General features: G+C 40.0%; 2 pseudogenes across 2 annotated transcripts in view; both read right to left on the minus strand.

The window, feature by feature from the left end:
* Positions 1-24,709, minus strand: part of LOC306658790 (ubiquitin carboxyl-terminal hydrolase 12-like) — a 164,863-nt pseudogene that overhangs the window by 135,677 nt on the left and 4,477 nt on the right. The window lies entirely within an intron of this gene.
* On the minus strand, positions 8,416-9,352 carry LOC306658795 (protein YIPF4-like; annotated as a pseudogene). The gene has a single exon. The product of its transcript is annotated as a protein YIPF4-like (transcript).

The raw sequence follows: 24,709 nt of genomic DNA on the forward strand, positions 1-24,709 counted from the left end.
AATCGCCATTCTAATTGGGGTGAGATGGAATCTTAGGGTGGTTTTGATTTGCATTTCTCTTATTACTAGAGATGTTGAACATTTTTTCATATGTTTATTGATTGCTTGTACATCTTCTTCTGTGAAGTGTTGTTATTCTTTATAGTGATTTTCAGAATAGTACTACTGCATAATCCACCAACATTGTATGAGAGTACATTTCCCCACACATCCACCTCAGCATTTAATAATATTTGTATTCTTTTTTAGTATTTTAATTTTTAATAAATTTTAAAAATGTTTTTTATTCTCGACGATTGCCATTCTAACTGACTTGAGATGAAATCTCCATGTAGTTTTGATTTGCATTTCCCTAATGGATAGGAATATTGGACATGTTTTCTTTTTGTTATTGGTCATTTATATGCTTTTCTTTTGAGAAGTGTCTGTTTAGATAGTTTTAACATATTTCTATATTTGTTTCGCTGTAGGTGAATTCAATACCTGTATTTTATTTATTTACTTTTACACGGTGCTGAGGATCCATCTCAGTGCCTCACAGGAGATAGGCAAGTGCTCTGCCACTGAGCTGAAGTCCCATCCATGCATCCAATATTTTTTTCTTTCTTCCTTTCTTTTACTTTTTTTTCTTTTTTTTCTTTCTTTCTTTCTTTTTTTTTTTTTTTTCTTTGCCATTATAAAATCTTTAAAGTTTGAAGGACTCAGGTGAGAATCCAGCTGGTCTTGAGCTTTTCTTTGTTGAAAAACTTTTACTTGCTGCTTCACTCTCGCTGCTCGATAGTGGTACATTTAGGTTTTCTACATCCTCATGGTTCAGTTGGAATCGTTCATATGTGTGTAGAAATTTGTCAATATCTTGTAGGTTTCCTGTTTATTGGAGTGTACATTTTCAAAATAATTTCTAATGAGCCTCTAGATTTCAGAAGTGTTTGTTGTGATGTCTTCAATTTCATCTTTGAGTTTGTTATTTTGGGTCTTTCTCTCCTTTTCTTTTGGATAGGATTGATCAATCTTATCTTTTTAAAGAACTAACCTTCACTTCATTGAGTTTTCTTTATCTTTTGCTTCCAAATTTCATTAACTTTGGCTCTGATTTTTATTATTTTCTGCCTTCTACTGATTTTGGAATTAGTTTGTTCTTCCCTTTCTGGAGATTTGAGGTGTAAATTATAATATTTATTTAAGATTCTTCTACTTTTTTAATACAGGCACTCAGTGATATGAACTTGACTCTTAGAAATGCCATTATACTCTCTCAGATATATGGATGTGCTTTACCTCGGATCTCATTTCTTTCTAAGAATTTTTATTTCTCCCTTCATTTCTTCAGTGACTCATTCCACGTTCAAATGTGCATTATTTAATCTTCAGGTGTTCAAATGATTTGTTTTTATCTTGTTATTAATTTATAACTTTATACTATTGAAACTGAAATGATGCAAGGAATATCTCTGTATTTTTGTGATTGGGTGTCATAAAACATGGTCTATATTTTAGAAGGTTACCTATGGAGTGAAGGAAGTACATTTAGTTGCTGATGGATGGAAAATTCTACAAATATCTGTTACATTCCCTTGATTGATAGAAGTTTTATGTTCCAAAATGTCTGCTTGGTTTGTATCTAGGTTCCCTAGCTATTTGTGAGGGAGGAGTTGAGGAGTTGAGGATGAGGTGGAAATCACCCCTCATTATTTACTTGTGTCTATTATATTCTTTATAACTGATTTATGTTTGTTTTATATATGTAGATGCACAAATATTTGGGGCAAAAATATTTACAACACTTATATCTCTATGTTGGGTGATATAAGATTTATGAGGTGACCTTTTTTGTGTCTTCTAATTTGGGTTTGAAGTCTATATTGTCAGGTATGAGAATAGCTGCTCTTGCTTTATTTAATTTTTAATTGAAAATACACAAATTTTTCAAATGATATTGAGTGTTTACATCCTTCTGTTTTTTTACTGTGCCTCTTACAAGGAGTGAGAACTGGGTGGGATTAAGCCTGACCTCCTTTTAGGATTTCTGCCCCTCCACCTGCTGGAGTCGATTGGAAGTGCAACCAGTTGAACTGGCTCTCAGCTTCTCTGCTTACCACTTAGGACAGGGGGAATGGAGCTGGAAGGACCTTCTATTGAGATTTTGATGAGAAGTCTTAAATTGCTGCTCTTCCCAGTTGGAAGACATGCAGAGGTCTGCGTGGGAAGTTTCAGCTAATGGATTTAGGTTCTAAACAGAACTTTGAACCTTTGTTAGGGGCCTGTCCTCTGAGGAGATGAAATCCTTGCACTCCTAGGGCAGAGTAGATGTTGAGCTCACCTGGGCATCTGGGACTCTAATGTCGCCAGAGTTCTACTCAGGGAGGGTTGGCAGACCTCTGAGTGGATGGTGCAAGGCAGGGTTACTGCTGCCCATCTGCCAACCAAATTCATGTTTCCAAGTCTCCATCCCAAATACAATCATGCACACCTGATCAATCTCCCCTGACACTTTTCATTTGATCATTGGTATCAGAAAACTCAAAAGGAAGTTGGACCACATTCTCCTGTCCCCCGTGTAATCACTCTTCTGTCACCAAGTGCTAAAGCCTGCACAATTTTCCAGGTAATGTCTAGACACATACATTGAAAGAGAACACAGAGGTGCAAAATACAGTTTATATAACACTTTATTCACTTCAGTAGATGTATATGAGATCTCTGTTTTCATTTATCTATCTTGTAACTTCTTTATCCATTCATCTGTCAATGAGCACTTGAATGGTGGATAGGGCTGCCCCTCATGATCCCACTTGACATCCTTGGAATGTTGCCTTTTTTCATGATAAATGCACTGAGCTATAAAAGAACACTTCTGCTCTCAGTAGAAGGTACTCGACAGAAAAATTTCATGGAGAACGTGTGATGTCTGTACAAATTGCAAAGAATAAGCTGGAAATAAGACAGCAAAATGTCCTGACTTTTGTAGTTTGCCACGGTGCCTCCATGATTGTGATTGAGCACCGTGGAAGTGTTGTTCACTCCCTGAAACTGACTGTGCAATCTGTTTGTTAAAGCTTTGTTGAAAGTGATGAATTATTCTCAAAGATCTGTGTGCACAAGAGATCTTGGTGCTGCACGGTGGCACTGACTTGGGTTTACTGAAGCCTCCCTAATGAGCAGCAGCTGATCAACCTCTCTTGATGTGTGCTCAGGAGCATTCTAGTTCATACTGTTGTCTTGTGCATTGCAAGTTCCTGCCCTCCCCTTCCTCACTAAGAAAGATTCCAACTACTGATTTGGGGCAAAACTCTGGCATTCCCATTTTTGTAAAAGAATATCAGAATAGCTGGGAAGATATCATCCTTTAATCCAGGTAATAATCTTTTCTTTTTGAAGAACAGCTGATGCTTTGCTTCTTTAAAAGGAAAAACCTCAGACAAATTTAATTAAAACTGAGTTTATTTAAGAAACAAAAAGTGATTTGCAAATCAGTTAGTCCTCAGAATCAAAACAGGTTCTAAGAACTGTGGTCAACAACATAATTTTGTAGCATTTACAGAAATGGAAGTGAGGCATAGAGAATGTAATTGGTTACAATATAATTTGTTTAAAAGTATCCCACCTGAACTGAAACTCAAGGTCAGTTTTCCATTGCTATGACATGGCAGCTGAGTTAAGCAACTTAAAGGAGATTCAGAGGTTTCAGTTCATGATCACTTGGATCCTGTGGTAAGGCTGAACATCCTGGTGGGGAGCATGTGGTGGGTCAAAACATCTGATATCATGGTGATCAGGAAGGAAAAAAAAAATACTAGAGGATAAAGGTCAGGATCCCAACATCCCTCTCAAGTACATGTGCTCAAAGACCTAACTTTTTTCAATGAGATGCTGCTACCTCCTAAGTACCACCTCCCAGTAGTACCACGGGCTGGCAACCCAGCCTGCAACACATCACTCTTAGGGTCATTTGAGTTCCACAACTCCCTACTGTGCTGCAACTCCATGTTGATTTGGTCTCTTGAGTCTATGCAGGAGCCTGGGTCAAATCAATGACTTCCCACACATTTGATTTAGCAATCCCTAAATCAGGTTCTGTATATCATATGGGCACCTGAGCATATTCCTTGCCATGATCCCTGATATGGTGTGAATCTTGCATCTTATCTCTTTTCTTTTGAGACTGAGAGGAGCACTCTTGGAACATTTCATGTAGGAAGTGGGTCTCTTTCTAATTTCCACAATAATTTTTCTTCAGTTGAGATAAAGGATTACAAGATGCAATTTTAATGTATTTCTGAAAACTCAAGCAATACTTTCAAAGACTCCATTCTTTGAAACAGCGTTAAAATACAATAGAAATTTGTAGGTCTGTCATTTTTGTCTAAATAATGTCATTTTAATAAATGAATCCCAAACATTACATAGTGTTCATCAATGCTACACAATTCTTATGTGTAAATTAAAAATAAAAAATGAAAAATGTCCCAAATAGATGGTAAATTTTTCTCATTATTACACACAATGCTATCTACTCCTCTTTGCATAGCCGATGAATATCACAGAAGAAAACTTAAATTTAAAGAGACAAAGTCTACTATTCTTAGAAAACAGCCCAACCAGGCTGGTCTTCTAAAGATAGACTTGAAATATCTGGCCCTTATAAAAGAGATCATGGGCAAGGTAATTAGTTTACTACCGCAACAGTCAGCTTCCTATCACTCCAACAAAAATCTGAAATAATCAAATTATAAAGAGAAAGGGTTATTTTGGCTCACAGTATTTGAGGTTTCATTTCATGATGAGTTGTCCCCATTGCTCTTGGGCCTGCAGAGAGGCAGGACTTCATGGTGAGAGCGAGTGTTGAAGCAAATACCCTAACCATTGACAGCACACCCCCAATGACCCACTTTCCACTTGGCCCTACCTCTGGAAACTTCATACCCTCCCACTAGCACCACACTGGGAACCATGCCTAGAACAAATAGACCTTTGGGAGACTCTCAAGATCCAAACTATGGCAGTCCCATAATCTTCTGCTTCTTTGTCTGGAAGAGTATGAAAGACTTTCCAAAATAGTTTGGGCTCAAATTTCTGTAACACTTTTAAGCTTCTTGCAGATTCACATAAAGCTCTTCCTCTAGGAGATGTCCAAGAACAAGCTTATGAGTAACGCACACTAGCATTATATAGTAGGGAGAGGAATTGACTACTGAAATTGAAATGATCTCTTATGGTACAAAAGGAAAGGGTAAGATTCAGCACTAATTAAATACCAAAATGTTGTTGGGGAGATGTTTTCAGCATCCTTTAGCTTCAAATGTGCTTTCCCATGATTTGTTTAATTTCTGTACCCCAAGTGAAGCACCCAGTCTAGATCCTTGGTTTTCCCTTACGTTTCATGATCTCATTTGTAGGGTCATTAGAGGTCACAGTCTTTTGGTATATTGTCATCTCAGAAGGATTCTGTGGGTCCAGAAAATATTATTTCTTTATTTAAAAATATGGTTTCTTTGAGTTCAATACTGTTTTTTTCTTGTAATAACATATGGACTATACACAGACACATGTATCATAGTCAGTAAAAGGTAATTAATGTAACTAATTATGTTTAGCTGCAGATGACATTAGTTATCCCCTGACACATTCTCTAATTTTCTCTGTCATCTTAAATATCTTAATGATACTGGTTGTACCAAAAGCACACACTCTTTTCCTTGTAGTAGTACAGATAACTGTGATGGGCAGATCTGGCTCCATGAGAATGTTATAGGCCAGACTCTAAGGGAAATGACTAAACAGACTCCATTTTGCTCTGAGACTCCATGTTATATAGGAAATAAGCTTCTCCCATGGGAACACCCCGCCTCTGTACCCATCACCAGTTACTTAGTGTGACATGTTTAACAATACAGAATGACAATTCCTATGTAAAGAAACATGGCTCTCTTTTGATTCCTATTGCTCCTAAACAATGTACCATGTGAACAGTGATTGTGTGGATGTTAGCAACCATTCTTTAGTTTGTACCTAGGTAAGGGTCATTTTGACCCACTTCCCCATCTGTTGATGATCTCAAGATGTTAATGTGTAATTTTGAATCATAGCAACAGACACTTATGATTAATGTAATTTTTGGTATAAGAACCCCTACAACCCTGTGGTCAGGGCAGTTCTCCCAATAGCCATTTTTTGGAGCATTGTGTGAGACAGTCACCTGGCCGGCTTAATAAAGTCCCTCAAATTTGGACTTCTCCGTGGTGATAGGTCTGTTCTTAAGTTGTGCCCCATAACACAACTGAAATTATTTCTCAGTAGAAGATTTAATGCAATCATTGCTTCAAACCAAAGGTGTGACAGGCATGTCAATTTGGTAGCCTTACTGGAAGGAATACTTTGAATAAGCACAAGTTCTTCAAGTAAGGACAATAGCAAAGTCATACTTCCGCCTTTTTATGACTCTCCTATGTCTAACCCCAATATTTTTATCCTAAAGAGGTAATAAAGTATGTATAAATCATGGTTCAACCAGAGACACATTGTCAATAATGTGTGTGTGTGTGTGTGTGTGTGTGTATTTAGTAGGGCTTGTAGACTCAATCCTTCAACACCATATGCACACCTACACAAAAAATGAAAAGTAAAGAATTATACACCATAATCAAGTGCAATTTACCCGTGAAATGCAAGGATGGTTCAAAATGAGGAAAATCAATGCAATCTACTACATTCATAGAAGAAAGGACAGTAAACACATGATCATTTCAGATGACGGAGAGGGGAGGGGAAAAGCACTTGAGAAAACTCAATACTAATGGCTCTTCTACATGCTCAGCACATACTCACCAATGAGCTGCATCACTTGTCCTACATTTTCACGTTTGATGTGGTCATATTTGTCATATTTATTTCCCGTGCTTTCAGTGTCATTCCAAGAGACATCAAATCAGATGTCATGAAACTATCCTTTCATATAGGGTTTTAGTCACTTCAGGCCTTAATTCAAGTCTTTCCTCTATTCACAATAATGTTTACATGTGAGATAAGGTTCTATCTTCATTCTTTGAATGTGAACGTCAATTTTTCCTCTAATAGATGTTGAAGTTTGTGTCCTTTCCCCATTGTGTACTGAGATCCTTGTTGAAGACCCTTTTCCCATATACACATGGGTTTATTTCTGTGTCACCATTCTGTTTCATTTGTCTGTATATTGTTCTTTATGTCAATTCCATCATTTTAGTTCCTGTCAAATTAAGTTTAGGCATTAAAATGTGTGAGATCTCCTAGTTCTTCCTTGGCTATATTTCTTTGGAAATTCAAAATCTCTTGAAATTTCATACCAATTTAAGTGTTTTTATTCCTATTTAGACAAAAATACCATTGAGATTTTGATAAGGATTGTATTGAATTTGTACAGCGCTGTGGGTAATATGGAAATACCAATCTGAATTCTTTCAGTTCTTGAACACAAGAAAACTTTTACTTATTATTGCTTCATGTAATTTTTTCCACCTCGTTCTAAAGTTGTAAATAATTGAGGTTTTGCCTCCCTGGTGAGTTTGTTAAGTATTTTATTCTTTTTGATGCTTTTTACATGAGATTTACCTCTTCATTCCTTTTTCTGACTCTTCAATATATGTAGAAACACATCTGATTTTTATCCTATAATTTTGATGAACTTTTAAGTGAGTTCTGAAAGTGTTGTATGGCATATTTAGGTTTTTCTTCCTGTGAAACTGTGTCATCTATGAACAGAGAATTTTACCTCTTTTCTAATTTGGATGTCTACAATTTTCTTTCCCTGTGGACTTGCTCGTAGAACTTCTACTACTTTGTTGAATGGAAGTGGCAAGACTGGGCATGTTTCTTCCTTCCTCATCTTAGAGGAGAGGCTTCCAGGCTTTCACTGTTGGGTTTGATGTCAGTTGTGGGATTTTCTTTGTGTTGAGACTGTTTCCTTCCAATCCTGGTTTGTTGATTGTTTTCATCATCAATTAGTGTTGAGTTTTGTCAAGTGCTTTCCCCCTGAACATCATCTGAAATGATCATGTGTTTACTGTCCTTTCTTCAATGAATGTAGTAGATTGCATTGATTTTCCTCATTTTGAACCATCCTTGCATTTCAGGGGTAAATTGCACTTGATTATCGTGTATAATTCTTTAATTTTCATTTTTTTGTGTAGGTGTGCATGTGGTGTTGAGGCTCAAATCCAGTGCCTCATGAAAATTCAGGAAATATTCTCTCACTAAATTAAATCTTCAGTCACATATAATTTTAAAGTGTGTTGTTGAATTCAGTTTTTTAATATTTTGGTGAGGATTTTTTCACAAATTTTTCAGAATTTATTCTGGTATCTTATCTTTCTTTCTTTCTTTTCTTTTTTTTAAACACAATGCTTTTATATTTCATTCACTGATATTTGAAGAATCAAACAGTTTAGAATTCTGACCAAAAAAATCCCAGATAACTGTAATTGCTTAATGAAATACAAAAAATATTGTTGTAAAAAGACCTTAAACCTGCCTTTTCATCTCAACATGTGAAATTTTACCAGCAACGTTTTCTCCAATCCCTTCAGCAAGAAGTCCCAGCCTACATACAAATGTAACATTGTCTTTTTCTACTCCTGAAACACTTGGATCACACCCCAGTATATAAAGACAAAAGATAAATGTATAATAAAAAGATTGGCTAAATCAGGAGAGGCTTTTTGGTCTTGAATTCTTCACCCACTAACAATGAAGCAGCACTGTAGGCAGCCCAAAACACACCAAACAGTTTTATAAGCGTAGACACCACTTCAAATGATCCAACCACCAAAAGTACTGGAGCTATTACAATGAGAGGAAGTAATGACTATCCTATTACTCCAAGAACTTGGCCATATGCAACTTCACCACCACGAACTCTGGCCAGCAAGAAAATTGTCAGTGAACCAAATATCCAAATGGTTATAATCCATGAGACCACCCTAAACTGTCCATACAATGATATCATGGAAAAGAAAAGAACAACAGCCAGAGGACCCCAAAAGTCAGGATTGTCTCTCATCCCTTGTCTATTAAAACCAAGTGATGGTATTGGCATCAAAACACATCGGATTTTGTAGTAAATATCCTTTAGATCGATATCCAATTCTTCCAAGAGTGGCTTGTTATCTTCAGGATCATCATCTTTAACTTCCAAAAGCCAGCCATACCCTCTTTGTCTCAGAAATGTAGTAGCTGTAGATTCTTTGATAAAATCTCCACTGAGGTTTAATTTGACATCTGGGGATGCTATGGAACCACTGAGGTCTTCGGCGCCTGCTGAGGAGGTAAAGGTGAAGTCCTGGTTAGCTGGGGCCTAAGCCGGGGTGCCCGTGGGCTGCATCTCGCCGCCCCTCCCCCGCTGCAGTGGAGGACGCTGCAGCTGGGCCCGGTCCCAAGGTCTCCACAACGCGGACCCGCAGGCTCGCGCTATGGTGCGACCTGCGAGCAGCCAGCCGAGAGGTGCAGGTTGGGACAGAGGCCCAAGATGAGCGCAGCGGGCCCCTGGGCTGCCCGGAGACTGCCCCACCAAAGTCCTCCCGGTGGCGACCGCCCAAGCACCACGGCTCCGGCGCCCTGACAGGACCATAACCGGTATCTTTTCTTATACTGTCTCTGTTTGGCACTGGAATTTGGGTAATTCTGGCTTGGTAGAATGAGTTTGTAAGTATTCCTTCCCGTTACACACTTTTTTAAAAAGATTGAAATGGATTTGTGCTACAATAAATAAGTAAATAAATAAATAAATAAATAAATGTGTGTGTGTGTGTGTGTGTGTGTGTTAGAATGTGCTCCAGTGAAGCTATATGATCCTGGGATGGTCTTTCTTTGCTGCTTAGTGATCATTGAATAAACCTCTTCACATGTAAAGAGCCCATTCAGATTTTTATTTCTTCATGTGTCAAGTCATTGTATGCTATTTTTCTTGGAATATATTAACTTCTGGGGTATTCATTTTTTGGCGTATCAGTGTTCATAGTAATCTTTTAACCTTTCTCATCTCTCTGGCATTACTTCTACTGTATCCTCCTTCGTTTCTTACTTTAATTATTTTTGAGTATTCTCTTTACTTATTCCAGCTGAGGCACTTTCAGTTTTGTTTATCTTTTAAAAAATCCAACTCCTTGTTTTTGTTGTTTTGCTCTAATCTTACTTTTGGTATATTAGGTTTAGGTTGTTCATCTTTTTCTAGACCTTGAGGCACAAAATTAGTTTTGCTCTTTTTCTCATTTGAGTTCTTTTTCTTTATAAATGCCAGTGCTTATTCTGAAAGCATCATTGTTTATATTGCTTTTCCCATGTTTTTCATTTAATTTTATTTTCTTTGAGGGTTTTTTGTTTGTTTGTTTGTTTTTTAAGTGATTCTGGTGATCAAACCCAAGGGCTGGCTAGGCAAGCTCTCTACCATTGAGCTAGGCTCCTGTCCCTGTCCCTGTCCTTTTTATCTTGACACAAGGTGTCAGTACTAAGTTTCTCAGGCTGGCCTTGAACTTATAATCCTCTTGCCTCAGCTTCCTGAGGCACATGTGCTGTCATACCTGGTTTATAGCATCTTTTGTGGAGATATCTTAGTCTCTAGCAGGTGGGCACCAAAATATTTCATTACACTTGAGAAGGTAAGCTCTGGAACATGGGTTGTGAATATTTTACCTTGTCCCCAAGGTCACTGAGTCAATCCAACCTGGGAATCTAAGAAAACTGTGATCGTTAAGAAGTTTGTCATTTGAAGGTCTGTGCATGGTTTCTGCCATAGTCAGTCTCTGCTTTAAATTCATAACTACCTAATAATTAAAGCCTTTCCCATACCTTGGAAGTTAGTGGTGAACAGTGAAATGGTTAATGCTTTCACCTAGTTTTATAGTGAGTCACTAAGCTATGGAACAGAGTACAGGGAAAACAAATTTAGACTTGTAATTGAGAAAGCATGGAAAAAGAAAAGAGCTTTGAATACAGGGTGTGGCTCCATTCCTACTGGCTTTAATGTGCCTGGCTTTGCACTTACCTGAGTGTAGGAGCTCCTGAGCCAGCCTCTTAGTGTCTCAGAAAGGGAATCTGTCCTGGTTTGGGGGAATTGATATGTCCATGGTGGGAAAGAGGGTCCAAGGCTTTCTAGTCACCATGTTGCTGATATTTTTTCCTACTAGCCACTGGGCAAAGCAGGGGTCTGTAGGGGCAAATACCTATACTTATGAGGGAGATAGTTTCTGTCTCTATACCCTGCAACCTAGGAATAAACGTGGTTGTGGTTTCAGTGACTGCTTCACTCCTTTTGGCAGAATTTTCCTCTTCTGGAACCCTTTAACACTGTCAAGTGCATGATAACATTTTATGGCTTTTAAAATTTCACTTTTAGGGGAATAGGCAAGACGACTGAGTGGAGGAAGGAGGAACTTTCCACATACTCTGTTGTTTGGAATTTGAATGACAAGAATATGGCTTCATGAAGAGTTTAGTGTCTGAAGAAAAACATGAGAAATCATTATTGGTCATCCAAGATGTGGAGAAACCAAGAGATTCTGGTGCAGTGAACAGAAAACTTAAGAAACTACCCCAAAGTCTGGCAGCAATGTTGGTGCTATGTCACCACAAAGTGAGGAACAACACAAAGGAAAAGAGAAACACAGTGGGCAAATTGGCACACAGGAAGTGGTCCATCTTTCTCACCTTCTAAGTGAAGAAGAGATGGAGACCCTGCTCTAGGAGTTTATATGAGGTGTGTTCCTATGGGAACCTGAGAGTCCTTAACAAATGCTTCCACTCTGTCTCATCCACTGTTTACCGCACGACCTAAAGCACGGCTGGCAAATCACGATCCCGAGGCAGTCCCAGACAATACTGGATTCAGCGGGTTGGAGGCAGAGATACAGAAGAAAATGCATCCTGCTTGCCCTTTGAACCCTCTGGCACAAAGGACCAGTGGAAAAGTGAAGGGGAAATTGTGCAGGCATTATTATTTTGGGTAGGAGAAGATGGTTGTGCTGGGGGCAGAAGAATGTAATCCAACTTCCTTTTGAGGTTTCTGATACCAATGATCAACTGAAAAGTGTCAGGGGAGATTGATCAGGTGTGCATGATTATATTTGGGATGGAGACTTGGAAACATGAATTTGGGTAGCAGATTGGCTGCAGGAACCCTGCCTTGCACCATCCACTCAGAGGACTGTCAACTTCTGAGTCTCCTCAGGGAGGCCTGAGGAGAACTCTGGAGGCATTAGAGTCCCAGATGCCCAGGTGAGCTCAACATCTACTCTGCCCTAGGAGTGCAAGGATTTCATCTCCTCAGAGGACAGGCCCCTAACAAAGGTTCAAAGTTCTGTTTAGAACTCAATCCATTAGCTGCAACTTCCCACGCAGACCTCTGCATGTCTTCCAATGGGAAGAGCAGCAATTTAAGACTTCTCGTCAAAATCCCAATAGAAGGTCCTTCCAGCTCCATTCCCCTTGTCCTGAGGGGTGAGCAGAGAACCTGAGAGCCAGCTCAACTGGCTGCACTTCCAATCAACTCCAGCAGGTGGAGGGGCAGAAATCCTAAAAGGAGGTTGGGCTGAATCCCACCCAGTTCTCACTCCCTGTGAGAGGCACAGTAAGGAACAGAAGGATAGTTTTCAATAAGATGTAAACACTCATATCATTGGGAAAATTTGAATATTTTCAATTAAAAATTTAAAAAAGTAAGAGTAACTATTCTCATACCTGACAATATAGACTTCAAATCCTAATTAAAAGACACAAAGAAGGTCACTTCATAATTGTTAAGGGAATCACCCAGCAAAGAGATATAATTATTGTAAATATTTCTGCCCCAAACATTTGTGCATATACATATATAAAACAAACCTTACTCAATGTAAAGAATATAATACACCCAGTACAATAATAAGGGGTTATCTCCACACACCTCTCTCACAAATAGCTAGGGAATCCAGACACAAACCACGTACACTTTTCAGAACATAAAAATTCTATTAATCAAATGCATGTAATGGATATTTATAGAGTTTTTCATCCAGCAACAACTAAATTTACTTTATTCACTGCATAGGCAACCTTCTCAAATTAGACCATGTTTTATGATACCCAATTACAAAAATACAGAGATATTGCTTGCATCCATAATGGAATAAAATTATAAATTAATAAGGTAAAAACAAATTATTCGAACACCTGGAGATTAAATAATACACTTGTAATGAAGAATGGGTCATTGAAGAAATGAAGGGAGAATAGAAAGCAATGAGAACAGAGGTAGAAAACATCAAAATATCTGAGAGAGTATGATGGCATGTCTAAGAGTCAATTTTGTAGCAGTGAGTGCCTACATTAAAAAAAAAAAATAGGAGTTGGTCAACTCTGGTTACTCAATTACCTACAAGCACCTTAAACTTTCAGTCTTACTAAAATTGATGAGTGGTATGCACATTTCCTAAAAACATATCCACAGCTGAATCTTTTGTAACCTTATAAAAGAAGTCATACCTAATACATACTGTAACTAGGATATACCTTATCCCAATAAAGATCAAAAAACAACTACTTAGAATGTGTGTTTTGCTAAACAGCGCGCTTATGCTTCTAGTTGCTACTTACAAAAGTGACACCAGAAAAGACCTGTGTTGAGGACAGTGACCGCAGAGAAGCTCATGTTTTGGGTCTGGTTGTCCCTTGATGGGGAAAACTGCAGCAGCACAGAGATGGTTGGGTGCTGTGGCATACAAGTTATATTCAAGGGCCAATACTCATAAGGTCAAACTCAGGAGCTGGCATCAAACTATTAGTCCCTTAGGTCAGTGTTAACTGTTGTTAACTGTTTGCTGATAACTGTTACCCGGTGCCTCCCAGGGACTTCAATGAGAATGTTCTGGTTGCCTGAATACAGAATGGAGGGGCAAGGCCAAATCTTGAATTTCACAGTAATATCTTGGTAAACCATGTTTTCCGTCCCATGAGTTAATTTTGTTTTCCATATACTAATGTGGCATAAGTACCATATTTTAGAGCACTTCTTATGTGCAGTGAAGATAAGTGACAAGTACACATATTTATTGCTTCACTGCTATTCTACGTTACACAGGGTTTTTTTTTTTTCCCCTCAAAGAAATTAAGTGATCGTTAGTCTCTAAAAATACAGTGTTTCAGGATGCCATGGTGAATAAATGGAAATGTGATCAAGAACTGTTTTAAAACACTTATGCAGCTTTTCAAAGTTGGTGTTTATTTAAAATAAGTGGTAATGTACTTGGATATACGTTTTTTATGACAATGATTCAGTAATGGTAATTATACTATTAAAGAAAGTGAAAGGTTAAAAAAAATAGAAGGATATTAAAAATATAATTTATACCTCAAATCTCCAGAAAAGGAAGAATGAACTAATTCCAAAATTAGTAGAGGACAGGAAATAATAAAGATCAGAGTCAAAATTAATGAAATTGAGAAGTAAAAGATTAATGAGTTAGTTCTTTGAAAAGGTAAATAAGATTGAGCAACCCTAACTAAAAGAAGAGAAAACCCAAATTAACAAACTAAAAGATGAAAGAGATGATATCACAACAAACATTTCTGAAATCCAGAGCACCATTAGAAATTATTTTGAAAATATACCGTCCAATGAACAGGAAAACCTACAAGATATTGACAAATTTCTATACACATAAAAACTATTGCAAATGATCCATGAAGATGTAGAAAACCTAACTATGCCACTATCAAGCAGTGAGACTGAAGCAGCAAGTAAAAGTTTACCAAAAAAGAAATGCTCAAGACCACATGGATTGTCACCTGAGTTCTTCAAACTTTAAAACTGTCCTAATGGAAAAAAAAAAGAAAAAAGAAAAAAGGAAAAGAAAAAACGAAAAAGAACAAAACTGGGTGCATTGATGGGGCTGTGTCTCAGAGGCAGAGCATTTGCCAAGCACGTGTGAGGTACTGGGTTGTATCCTCAGAACCATGTAAAAATAAATAAAAGTATTGTGTTCATCTACAATGAAAAAAAAAATACCTTAACACTATCTAAACAAACATTTCTCAAAAGAAAAGCACACAAATGACCAATAAATACAAGAAAACATTTTCAATATTCGTAACCATCAGGGAAATTCAAACCAAAACTACATGGAGATTTCATTTCACTCCACTTAGAATGGCAATCAACAAGAATAAAAAACATTTTTTAAAATTTATTAAAAATTAAAGACAACGAAAAGAATATAAATATTAATAAATGCTGAGGATGATGTGCAGGGAAAATGCACAGTCATACAATGTGGTGGATTATGAAGAGGTACTATTCTGGAAAACACTATGGAGAATCTTGAAAGGACTAGCAATAGAACCACCCCATGACCCAGCTATTTCATGTCTCCATGTTTATCCATAAAGAACTAAATTCAGCATACCACTGTGTTACAGGGACCTCAATGTTTATAGCACTGCCATTCACAACAGTCAAGGTATGACACCAGTCCAGGTGCCTATCAGCAGATAAAGAAAATGTGGTGTATATTCACAATGGAGTTTTACTGAACCTTTAAGAAGAATGAACTTATGGCATTTGCCAGTCAATAGCTGGAACTGGAGGACATCATGCTAAGTCAACGAAACTAGACTCAGAAGGTCAAGGGTCCAGTGTTTTTTGTCATATGCAGAGAGCAACAGAAGGGGGATAACAGAGAGGGACACCATGAAAGAAAAAGTGAGCTCAGTGGAGAGGAGGAAGGGAATTGGGGCTGGGAGGAGATACAGGAAAGGGAGGAACCATGGAATGAAAATGACCCAATGATGCTCTGAACACAGGTCAATACACCACAGTGAACTCTGTTAAGGGTCGCTGGCTCAGTTGTGGCTCACCAATAGCTCCCAGAAAAAACGCTCCACAGACACGAGATCTCACGCAAGAGACTTTATTTATGCGGACGATTCACATCCGCTCGGGGCGAAAAGAAGGGAAAAAAGAGAAAAGATGGCTTATGGCTTCTCTCAGATATTGGAATCTCGTGAGCTGGAAGGAACCAATTGCGGAGGAGAATTCTTGCAGGCTGACTGATGAACCAATAGCATGTTAGGACGTAACTGTGGGGGGCAGGAAGATGGCGGCAGCGTAAGCAGGAAATTCCTGTAACTTAAGAGGCAGGCAGAGCACAGACTGACAGGTGATGGGGAGGCCGGAAATTCCTGTAACGGAAGAGGTGGGCGGAGCACAGATTGACAGGTGGTGGGGAGGCAGGAAATTCCTCTAACGGGAGAGGCGGGCCGCTTTATACCTTACATTCCCCCATTTTCTTTTTTATAAAAAAAATATTTTTGGGGGGGTACATGAATGAAGGTCAGTCTTCTGTAAATACTTCCTGCTGAGTGTGGCGGTAGAGCTGATTCAAGGGAGAGATATCATTGTGGCAGGAAGAGTTGGGGACTTGATAGTTCCTCTGGGGGCACACCTGTAGCCGGGCTCCGATTTTTGTGAGATTCTGATATTTTCTGTAATACAAGCTGATTAGTTGACATGGAAGTAAAAGACAGGGGGCTCCCCTTTTTGGCTGGCATTCTATTGGAAAAAATTCAGTGTTTAGGAAAATTACAAACAGGAATCCAGTCCTCATGGCTGGGCATGGTTGTCTGGTGTTTCAATCATCTGGCTCCCAATTTCTGGAATGGGAGAAAGGGTGGAGGGCTTCATGATCTTCAGTCTGAGAAGAACGGGTCCCACAGGAGTGGCCAAGTATCGGTTGGAAGAAGCCTGTGGATTAGGAGCTGGAGAAGGGTTAGTGGACCGAGAATAGAGCTTAACCAGAGAAATGTGCAGCCATCCTGGTAGATTTTTGTACCTTGACAGCTGTTGGCATGGCTAGGATCACTGTATTGGGTCCCTGCCCCTTGGGAGATAGAGGGATTGTAGCTTCCTGAGGAGGAGAAATAAGAACTTGGTCTCCTATTTGAAGAGGTTGGGTAAGGAGGCCAGATAAAGGTTTAGGTAGGGTGGAGTCAGCATAACCCCATAGAAATGCTCAAATGTGATTTAGGAGAGGAATGGATATTTGAGATGGAAGAAGGGAAGGAAGGGGCACTATCCCAGGGGACAGGATGGGACGACCGTACATTAACTCAAAAGGGGAAATATTAGTTGGTTTCTTTGGGAGTGAGTGAAGATGCAGAAGAGCAAGGGGCAGGAGTTTAACCCAGTCGAGGTGAAGTTCTAAAGAGAGCTTGGTTAAAACATTTCTAAGAGTTCAGTTTGCTCTTTCTACTTTGCCTGATGACTTTGGGTGAATGGGAATGTGGGGATGCCAAGGGACCCCGAGAGCCTTGGCAAGTTGTTGGGTGACTTGGGAAATGAATTCAGGTCCATTATCTGACTGGAAGGAAATAGGTACTCCAAAGCAAGGAATGATTTCATGAAGGATGAAGATAGAGACAGTTATTGCCCTTTTGTTGGAGGTGGGGATGGCTTCAACCCGTCCCGAGAAGGTGTCTACCATAACCAATAGGTATTTAGATTTTCTTACTGTGGGCATGTGAGTGAAATCAAATTGCCAGTCCACCCCTGGAATGGTGCCATGGGCTTGGTGAGTCGGAAAAATGGGGGGACTGACAGCTGTAGGATTTGTTCGCAGGCAGACTCCACATGAGGAAGAGAGTTCCTTCAGAAATGAGATATCAGAGGAGGACAGTTGCAGATGAGTTTTAGCAAATTGTAAGAGTGAAGAAAGTTTGGGGTGAAACAGACGATGGAGACAGGAAAGTATTTCCCTGTTGGGGGGTGGTGGAGGCAAAGGATCATGGAGAGCCATAATAGGGGCTGGCATGGATGAGAGGGCAGCCCTTTTAGCCTCTTCATCTGCCTTGTTATTACCTGAAGAGATGAATGATTGATGTGTTTGATGGGCTCTGCAATGTACAAGGCCTATAGTTGCTGGGAGGCAAACAGCCTCAAGGAGTTTTAGAATGTAACTAGAGTTGGTGATGGAGTTTCCTTTAGTAGTAAGAAGGCCTCTCTCTTTCCAGATAGCAGCATGAGATGGGATAATGTGAAAAGCATATTTGGAGTCGGTGTTGACCCTGAGGGATTCTCCCTTTGCAAGGGTGAATGCACGGGCAAGGGCAACTAGTTCTGCCTGTTGATTGGTGGTGTTGTTGGGTAGTGGTCCTGACTCTATTACCTTTTTAAGAGAGACAATGGCATATCCAGCTCATCGGGTCCCTTTGTGGAGAAAAGAGCTTCCATCAGTGAACCACATGAAAGTAGGGTTGCGTAGAGCTCCTTCCTGGACATTAGAGGGGCAGGGAAGTAACTCCTCCAGGGTCTCAAGGCAGCTATGGGTTGCAGAAGCATGTATGTTGGAAGATAGGGGTAAGAAGGTGGCTGGATTTAAAGGAGAGCATGTTTTCAATGAAATGGAAGAGTCCTCGATAAGAGCAGTTTGTAAGCCTCACACCCGACAGGGTGGTAGTGTTTGCAGACCTTTATAAGTAAGACGCTTAGACAGATGATGAGGTGAGAGCACTTCAGTGGGAGCCCCAAAAGAGAGTTTCTTTGATTCCTGAATCAAGACAAATGCTGCTGCTAATACTCTAAGACATGGCGCCCAGCCCCTTATAGTGGGGTCTAACCTATTTGATAGGTATGCTATTGGTCCAAAAGTGGGACCAAACATGTGTCCTAAGACCCCCAGGGTGAACCCACTTTTCTCAGAGGCAAACAGGTAGAATAGTTTGGTTAAGTCAGGGAGGTGTAGGGCTGGGGCTTGAAGAAGGGCTTCCTTAAGTTCTGGAAAGGGGCTTTCACTGTGTTGAGGAGAGGTTCAGTGGGACTACCCTTTGAAGCCTCATATAGGGGAGCTGCCAGGATGGAAAAATTGGGGACCCAGGATCGTAAATATCCTGCTAATCCCAAAAAGGAAAGGATTTCTTCCTTGGTTGATGGAGTGGGCATGTCCTGTACTAATGCTTTTCTCTCTACAGTGATGGCCTTAAATCCAGGTGAGAGGCTGTCACCTAAGTAAACAACCTGAGGCTGGGAAAGTTGCACTTTTGCTGGAGAAACCCTATAACCCCTGTCAGCCAGAAAGTTTAAAAGCTTAATTGTGTCCCTTTGGGAGTCCTCAAGAGAGGGTCTACATAGAAGAAGATCATCAACATACTGTAAGAGAAAGGAGGAAACGAATGTGAGAGAGGCAAGATCCTGAGATAACGTTTGGCCAAAGAGATGGGGGCTGTCTCGGAAACCCTGTGGGAGAACTGTCCAGGTCAGCTGAGAAGAAACTCAAGTGAAAGGGTCAGTCCAAGTAAAAGCAAAGAGATCCTGTGAATCAGGGTGAAGTGGGACAGTAAAAAGTGCATCCTTCAAATCTAGCACTGAAAAGTATGTGGTGGAAGAAGGGATAGAAGAAAGCAGGGTGTAAGGATTGGACACAATGGGAAAGATGGGGACCACTGCTGAGTTAATGATGCAGAGGTCTTGCACTAGATGATAAGATCCATTAGGTTTCCATTAGGATGGGACTGTTATAAGGTGAGTTGGCAAGGCACAGGAAGCCTTTCTGCCTTAATTCCTGGATGATTGGTTGAAGTCCTATAAGGCTCCTTTGGGGAAGGGGATATTGGGCCTGGGCTGGGTAGGATGTTGGGTCCTTTCGATGAATGAGTACAGGTGAGCATTTAGCTACAGAGGGTGTATGAGTGTCCCAGACCTTGGGGTCAGCCAGGGAGGGAGGAAGGGGATATGAGGACTCTGTCTGAGCTGTATATTCCTGTAGAGTCATAAGGAGGGGAATAGCAGAGGAGTCTTGGCTGAGGCACACGGTGGGTGAGAAGGAAATAGAGGCACCCAATTTGGTTAGGATGTCCCTTCCCAGAAGGGGAATGGGACATGAAGGAATTATTAAAAAGGAATGAGTAAAGCCAATTTGTCCTATATGGCAGCTTATTGGAGGGGTTTGTAAGGGGTTATATGGTTTTCCCTCTACCCTGACAATAGAGGATTTGGCAGGGGAAGTGGGTCCCCAAAATTCCTGCAGCACTGAGAAGGTGGCTCCAGTGTCTATAAGGAAAGGGATCTGCCTGCCTGCCACCGTAAGGGTCACCCGGGGCTCCTGAGTAATGATGGTCGTCGGGTGCAGGAGTCCCGGGTCCCTTCATTCATCCATTGCCAATCCCAACAAGTCACCAGAGGGAGGGGCCAAGGATGACCTGGCCCTTCTCTGAGCACCAGGGCAATCCATTGCCCAATGCCAGGTTGGTGGCATCTTGGACAAGGACTTGGGGGCTGCCAGGGGTTGGGGCAGGCTCGTGCCCAGTGGCCCTCTTGCCCGCACTTAAGGCATGAGCTTGGAGGTCTTCTGGGAGCTTGGGCGCCCCTGGTGGTGGACAGATGGGCAGGTCTAGCTGGCTGAAAGGCTTTGGCCAGCATTTGGTATTTTAACTTTTTTTTTCTTCCCTTCCGTTATAAACCTTGAATGCCACTGCTAGAACCTGTGGCTGTGGGGGAAGGGGCCCCCTATCCAACTGCCTCAATTTAACCTTTATGTCAGGGTAACTTTGGGAAAAGTAATAAGTCATAAGTAGCTGCCATCCTTCTGGGGTTTCAGGATCCTGGTTAGTGTACCTGAGCATGGCCTCTGTAAGGTGGCCTAGAAATGCTGACGGGTTTTCATCTCTGTCCTGTATTACTTCCTGAAGTTTATCATAGTTAATGGGTTTAACAGTAGCCTTTCATAGACCTGCAAGGATGCAGGTTTGAAATGTATCCCGCTGTAGACACCCAGCCTCGGGATTATAGTTCCATAGGGGCTCCCTATCCAGTACCGCTTCAGCCCCAATGCGGTGGGTTGGGGTCGATGGATGAATCTCATCTGCATAATTGCACGCCTGTTCCCAGACTCTCCTGCGCTCCTCAGGGGTTAGGGTGTTGGACATGATCATGTAAATGTCATGCCAGGTAAGGTTATAAGACTGGGTAAAGTACTGAAATTCCTTAATGGCGGTTGCAGGGTTGGAGGTGAAGGAACCTAGCTGCTTCTCTGTTTGAGCTACATTCCACAGGTCTTCTTTTTTTCTTCATACTTCTGATTGAACCTAGAAATGAATGAAGGCTAACTCTCCAGCCAAAACTGATTCTCTTACATTATCTCCTAGTAGCCCTGTGGGCATATACACAATTAAACAGATGAGTACTGATGTACCAAGAGATTAATTTACCTGAAGAAAAATTCAGAGGAACCTGAGTTCAAAACATAAAGCAGATGAAAATAAGTTTTGCCAGTCATGGTGGCACACACTTGTAATTCTGGCAGCTTGGGAGGTGGTGGCAGGAGGATCCCAAGTTCAAAGCCAACCTCAGTAACTCAGCAAGGACCTGAGCAACTCTGTTAGAACCTATCTTTAAAGAATATGTAACAGAGAGCTAGGGAAGTAGCTCATTGGTTGTGTGCCTCTGAGTTCAATCCCCATTAACCAAAAAATAAAAGGTAAAATTTTTTTTTTAAATGTTTCAACTGGGCATGTTAATGACAGCAGGTCAAAACATAAAAAAAAAAAAAAAAAAAAAAAAGTAAGGAAACTACTTTTCTTTCTTTTTTATATTTATTATTATTATTTTTTGTTTGGGTGCTGGGGATCGAACCCAGGGCCTTCTGCTTGCAAGGCAAACACTCTACCAACTGAGCTATCTTCACAGCCCCAGGAAACTACTTTTCTAAGGACAGATTGTGTGTCTGCAAATGAAAATGAAGAACATGCGCAGGAACAGCCTTGATGGGAAGAGAAATTCATGGAGATTACTTCATGTCCTATGATGTATATGGGTCCTCATCCTGATTTTTGAGTCACAAAATGTTGCTTTGGGTCACATGGGGGAATACTGTGGGAACTAGAAGAGTTGGAGGAGATTAGAGACTGAAAGACATGAGTTTATCAAAATTGCGTTGAGCCACTAGCAGCTCCAAAAGCCATCTGCATTGTTCCCAGATGCAAACACCCCTAGACAGAGTCCCATGTATGATGGTCTTCTTCATCACCTGGACTCTGACTGGTCTAGCTCTGAATCCAGATCTCATGCTTTCTTTTTACCCTTCACATGGCACCAGGACTTATCCACAATGTGAAAGGTGACCATATGAGGATGCCACATAAGCAAGAAAAGAAAAAATAAGGCAAGTGTGTTGGTGCAGGCCTGTATTGCCAGCAACTCAGAAAGCTGAGGTAGGAGGATCACAAATTGGCCTTAGCCTCAGCATTTTAGCAGAACTTGGCAGTTTAGTGGGAACCTGTCTCAAAATCAGAATAAAAACAAGAACCTGGCATGTTACTAAGTGGTGAAGCACCACTGGGTTCAGTTTCCAGCAAAAAAAAAAAAAAAAAAAAAAAAAAAAAAAAAAAAAAAAGAAGAAGAAGAAGAAGAAGAAAGAAAGAGAGAAAGAGTAAAATTTAAAAGACATCACCTAGTCTTCCATCATTTTCTATCTCAATCTAAACTTGGTCACTTTTCAGAAAAGAGGCCCACCTGCTCTCATTGTTCAACACCACTGGCAGATGGCATGTGCTCTCACAGCACTATACCAAAATCACAACGTGAATTTGCAACACAGAATTTGGAATGTCTGGGTCCAGACATTTTTTCTTCAAAGTGTTTAAAAAGAAATTTTTGCTCTTTTTATTTTACATTTCATATTTTTTTTACATTTTGATATGAGTCAGGTGTTTTTAATGATCACTGATAACCAAACCAGCCTTAAGAGAGTTCTGACTTCATTTCAGTGTGACCGTGTTCATTATAATTTCAAAGAAGAAAAAAATCAAAAATAAAATAAAATGAACAGTCACTGCAGTGACCCAAAACTGTAACCCCAGCAACTCAGGTGGCACAGGCAGAGCACCCAAAGTCTGCCTGGAAAATTAAGCCAGTCCTTCTCTCAAAATAAAAATTAAAAAATAAAAAAAAAATAAGGACTGGGAAAGTAACTAAGTGTTGGTAGGCCATGGTTAACTTTGGAGCAAAGGGTGAGTGGATCTCTTAATCCCAGCATTCCAGGAACTTTTGTGTCTATGTACTTAGCTTCACCATAAGTAGATAGATTGTAGAAGTATTCTTAAATGCCACAGATAAAATCTTTCTTTTGAATTTCTCTTATTATCTATAAAGTTGCTATATTTTATTGGTCTATTTGTGTGAAACCATGCTGTCCAATATTATATCAAAATTTTAATTTTCTCATTTGTTCTAATAATCAAATAAAAAGGACGGCCTTAGATTGATTTCTCTGTCTTTTGTATTTACCTCAAAAATTGAAAGTTCCCATCAGCTTTGCTTCATTCTTTTCTCAGTAGCCTGAATTCACAGGTGGTCCTGACCTTTCCTGCCCCTCCTCCATCAAGCTGCTTCCAAAATCCACCTGGAAACACCCCTCCCTGCCTGGTTTCATTCTTTCCTCAACCCCAGTCAGGCTCTCTTCAGAGTTCACTGCATTATTTAGACAAACCAATCAGCTCCAAGTGGCCAAATCCCATGGTTACATTTCCTGAGTCATCAAACATATTGACAAAGCTCTTTTATGTTGGTTTTCCTAGTTCACATTCTTTATATGAATCTTGGCTACAGAGTATGTACTCTGAGTCCTTCATCCTTGTTAAAATGCCCATAATGGTAAAGGCCAGCACCCATCAGGTGCTGTGGATGGAGCCACGTGATGGAGCTGGGAACAGCACACTGCAGTCTGAGGAACATCAACTTTTAAGTGAACTGTTTAAAATAGAGATTCCCTGCTGGGCATGGTGGTACACACCTGAAATCACAGTTAATCAGGAGGCCAAAGCAGGAGGACTGCAAGTTCTAGGTCAGTCTAGCAACTTAGTGAGACTCTCAGCAACTAAGCAAGAACTTGTCTCAAAATTTAAAATTAAATCAAATGACTGGAGATGTGGCTCAGTGGTAATGTGCCCCTGGGTTTAATACTCAATACAAAAAAAGTATTGTTTCTTTTCTCCATGACCAAAAGTGAAGATATTCAAAAAAGTTCATTAAACATTCCTACCCAAGTGTCAACAGCACACCCACAAATTGGGTGAATTTGGCAAAGTAATAAGTCAGCAATTCGGCTTCTAGGACATTGATTTTGTTCGGACAAATTGATATCAATTGCCCTTCACTGAATTTTTTTTCTTCTCAACCTAAATATTAGCTGCCTGCCTTATTCTCCCACATCACAGAATTTAGTTTACTTCCTGGAATAATGCTATACAATTAGCTCACATTTATTAGTCAATACTTTATTCTACCTCTAAATGCTTTTCAAGGATGTATGTAAACCAGTATCCTTAGGACAAATTCCTTCACAAAATTTAATTATTATTTAAATTATTATTTAATTTTCAATCATCAATACTAGAAGATTTTATTTGTTTATTTTTAGTACTTAGACTTGCACACAGGAGCACTTTGCCACTAAGATATGTTCCTAGTCTTTTAAAAAAAATTTTTTTTCAGACAGGGTCTCTCTAAACTGCTGTGCATGAACTTGAACTCAAAATCCTGTCTTCTCCTCCTTCAAGTGTATTCTTTACCACTCTTCCTACTAACTTGCTGGGTTCAGATGCTAGAAAACTAAAATCTAGCTCCCTATGGTCTTTTAACCCAAGCCATTTTGAGAGGTCACCATGTTTATTAATGAAGACCTGGAAACAAAAGTCATATTGAAATCTTTCTCCCTACACC

This window comes from Sciurus vulgaris, assembly GCF_902686455.1.
Source record: "Sciurus vulgaris genome assembly, chromosome: 4".
NCBI lineage: Eukaryota > Metazoa > Chordata > Mammalia > Rodentia > Sciuridae > Sciurus > Sciurus vulgaris.